Raw genomic sequence first — 4431 nt, forward strand, 5'->3', positions numbered from 1 at the left:
ACCATCTGTTTCTTTTCTGGCAAGACACCCTCAAATGGTGGGATCCTACATATAAATGGCTGGTCCTGAGGTATGCAGGCTGTACTGATTGCTAGATGTTCACGAATTCTGTCTTCCCTTTTTTTTTTCATACCTGACCAAAAAAACATCCTGAAAAAGCTCTCCCTGCCCCAAAAGCCACAAGGTACATTTTCTGTTGAGAGTTTTAGCAAAATGTTATCTGTTAGACAAAATGAAAAATTTAAATAAGGTGTTTGGGAAGAGTATCACTAGATTTGTCCTGTATTCACCTTTCTAAATCACTGGAAATGCAGATGAGCAGTGCCCTCCCCTCTTCCAGCCTGGGTGGTCACAGTGACCGCACAGGTCAGTGGCACAGGAGGATGTGCTCTACTTTGGAGGCTAATTAAAATTTTGTCACTGACTTCATTTCCAGACACCACCTTACTCTTAGGTACTTGTTTTGAGCATGCAGATTGAGTTGTTACCTGCCAGTACCTACTGATGGCTGTACAGGGACTACAAAGAATCAAATTAGGCAAGATGTATCCCACTCACTGCTATGTACACAAACAGTACCAGCTATCGATACAGCAAAGGAATAGAGCCTCACTTAAACAGTGATTGCAGCCAAATAAAGAGAATTTCAACATTCCACTATTTCCTAAAAGCTTTTATAGAAATTTTGTATTTGAGAAGATTTTGAGAATTTAGTTTGATGTCAAAGCTGAGCCTAAAGTGACCCTCAATGATGATTAAAGGTCTAAAATTAGAAGCAGATGAAAAATAAAGGTAATAGGAATTTAACCTCAGAAAACTTGGTATAGACCATTATACTGTAAAGAGCATTCGCAGTGTTTGCTTTGGTTTGTGAGTCAGTGTCCTGGTAATCAGACACCTAATGCACAGTTTAGGCTGAGCAGAGCTACATGTGAGCATAAAAGAACACTGAGCCATGTATCCTGATTCTGAGAAGTTTATGTAGTCTTCATGTAGTGATTGATTTATTTTTTGGCTGGTTAGAGGTAGAAAAAATATTGTTTTAATAAATCCCTACTAAACTGGTTTGTGGGTTTCTGTGAAATCTGCCAGTGGTGACAGTTTGTGCAGTACACGTGTTTACCAGGTTTTCAGTAAACAGGGTCCAAATATTGTGCAAATGCTCCCTTTCGTGGGAACCAGTTTCTATGGAGACAATTACGTTGTCACAAACTGAGTGTTGTGATTTCAAGTGTGAGATAAATAAGAAGAACATGGGAACTTCTAATCAGCTAAAATGATCTATTTTTGCTTTGTATTGACAAAAAAGCGAGAGCAACCCACAGGAATGAAATTAAACTCAATTCTCTCTTTAATGTTGGCAGAGAGTAACATGTTAATATTCTGAATTCATCCTGTGACTGTGTACAACTGTCTCCTCGCATTACTTCTCATGGTTCTTCTGCTAAAAATCAGCGTCACTTTTTAAACTGCTTATCCAGTGGCAGTGGAAAACAAAACCAGTAAAGCACCTATCAGGATTGATATTTCTTCAAGGACCATGTGGCAGATCAGATGACAGATCTGTGCACATTCCCCATCTAATCCTTCACTTGTTTGATGTAGCTGGTTAGAACTATTTACTGGAATTTTAAATCTCTCTTACTTATGCATTAGAAAATGAAATATAGCCTGTAAGCTGGATTACATACTTAACTCTTACAAATGCTTGCTGTTTATCCAGTGTATGTTTTAAAACTAAGAGGAGAAAAAGTGAAGGTCTGGTAATCACTGCTGTAGTTTCAAACAGCTTTCCCTTACACTGAGCAACATTTTGTTCTAGGGGAATGGTGAGGGGATTGTAGCCTCAGGGTGTGACACAGCCTACACCTTGATTTCATACAGCCCAGAGTCAGAGGACTCTTTCTTGTATCATTATTGGATAGCTGTTGACATGCTAAGGTCTGTTTTGTCAAAGATATGTGGAGGGGTCATTCACCCCAGGCAGGGAGATGTCTCCCCAGTCTATAAGTACAGCCTGTGCAGTTTGGGGATGCTGCTCAAGGAACATACACTGAGCATGAATAAGATATGAGTGTGGTAATTAGAGAACTATTTTTATTTTGAGTAATGAAATACAGAAGAGGGAAATATACATAGGGGAGAAATTTTATAGATTTACTATAGATCAGCATATACCTATGTGTGAGTGTGCATGTTAACAGATATTCACACTGTTTGCAGCCTACTTTGCAGTGTAAATATGAAAATATAGTAAATTGAGAATATTTTATCTTTCAGTACAGACATCCACATTATATATTTATACCAAGGCTCCTTCTTTCTCTTTTATTTTGTAATTCAGTAGCACTGTCTTGGCAACACAAATGGCTGGTTTTCTTTGTTCAGCGTTGACAAGAGCTTTTCCAACTTAAAAAATCTGACACAGCTCCAGCTTTTTTTTTTTCCTTTCTTTCTTTTTTTTTTTTCCAGGGTTTCATGTTACTTGAATGAGAAGGATATATACTGGTTGAACCTTCTGTGTTCAGCTGTTAAACTGACAGCTTTTTCTTCTGGCATGAGAAGGCTTTCAGTAATTTGGATGTGGTGCCTTTTTCCTGTCACTGCCAAGAACAATGCTTCTGTTCAGGCTGACATCAGAGGTATAGAATTGCTCTGTGTTTGACCTCTGATAGCTGTGCATAATAGATCTGTGCATCACAAATGCTCCACAAATAGTCTATTTGGGTGCATAGCTCAAGTCAAAACAGCAGTATATATTACAAGGATGTGTAAGTCAGAGGAGAGAGAGTTTAGGGGGGAAAAAGTCATTGCTAGACTTGCCATTCTGTATCAATGTTTACAAAGGAGCTATCTTCCTTATGCAAATGGATATCCCCCATCCCTGCCCTGCCTCAGATCTGCTTCGTCCTTTGCACAATAGCATTGAGCAGACAGGTTTCCCAGAAGTTTAGTTTAATTCACTTCTGGATGCAAGAAGCATTTGTAAGGCAATTTAGGTTACACTTTCCATTACTGTTGGCCGGAATTGAAATACAGGGTTTTTGGTACGGTTTTCTGAGTCAGTATGCAGTGTAAATAAGGCAAGATGGCACTTGCTAGTAGGCTGGAAATATAAATGAGAATTATTTGGAAGTGGGGGACAGACTGGTTTGCTATACATGGTAGAGTTGTCTTGAGTTTTTTCTTTAATAAATCCCTTTTGATAAAGGTGTATTCTTCAGACTCGTCTCTCCTAGAATCAGTAATTCTCTAATTAGAATTTTATGGGTGCTGTGTTTTCCTTTTTTTAATCACAACAGAATAGAGAAGCCTTTTTAATATACTGAAATATCTTAGTGTCTATAGATACTTTGATTAGGAGTAAAGTTTCTTATATGCCTGACAGATTAAAGTTCCCTGAAGTCTGTGGTTTTGATGTATCTTTTTTTACTGTTCTGAAATAAACAGGCAAGTCAGAAAAAAAGGGAAATCACACATCTCTTCCTTTACATGTGGAGAGTGAGGTGCCAGGTGGATTGTTTAAGCTGCTAAGATCACTAAAAAGTCTAGCAGGAGAGCTGCTGTATCCCTGAGCACCATCCAAAGCATAAGTCAAAGTGTTTTCTGGTTTTGATTTATTCCTTCAAGAAGTACAAGAATTTGAAACTGAAATTGTGTGGAAAGCCTGTTTTGATGTGTCTCTACATAAGTAAATGCTCAGTGTGCAATGAGCTTATCCAGTCTGTGCTGAGACTGATGCCAGTGTGGTACCAGCTGGCTGAGCTGGGTGGGCTTGGCCAGGCTGGAACTTGAGGAATCCAGAGTAACTTTCTACTGTAAATTACAAAGAATGCTGTGACTGCAGCACCTAAGGTGGCAATGGGTGTTACATTGCCACTCTAGCCCAATTATAACTAAAGAAAACAAAAGCAAGATCTCTTTTAAGGGAAATCACAGCATTTTTATGCAAAGGCATCCTTCAAAATAAAACTTTTTGTTACTTCTGCTTGAATAGCTGGTGTATGATCTTCTTTTTCTGCTATTTTTAAAATAAATTCTTCTTAGTATTAGCCCCCACTATTGGCCATGGCATAAATTGCTTCACATTGCAGCTTTGCATAATTATGCTGTGTACTTTACAAGGTTTTACTTAGTCTCACGTTTCTTCTGACTCCATACATATACAGTGTGACTGTTTGTAGGATTATATATTTCTAAATGTAATCACTTGTAAAAATGGAAGTTCAATATTTATGAAAACTGCCTTTTATTTTCCAGAAAGCCTTCAAATACCTTTAAAATGTAGAAAATGTATCTTTATTAGCAGTGTTCCATAGAAAATTGAAAATAATTGAGATGAAAAGCATATATAGGAGTAAGTAAAACACCAGTGTTGTTAGTTATTGGTGCAGTAAATCCATTTATCTAGATTTATATTGGAAACAGATT

Source organism: Camarhynchus parvulus, chromosome 11 (genome assembly GCF_901933205.1).
Source record: "Camarhynchus parvulus chromosome 11, STF_HiC, whole genome shotgun sequence".
Classification (NCBI taxonomy): domain Eukaryota; kingdom Metazoa; phylum Chordata; class Aves; order Passeriformes; family Thraupidae; genus Camarhynchus; species Camarhynchus parvulus.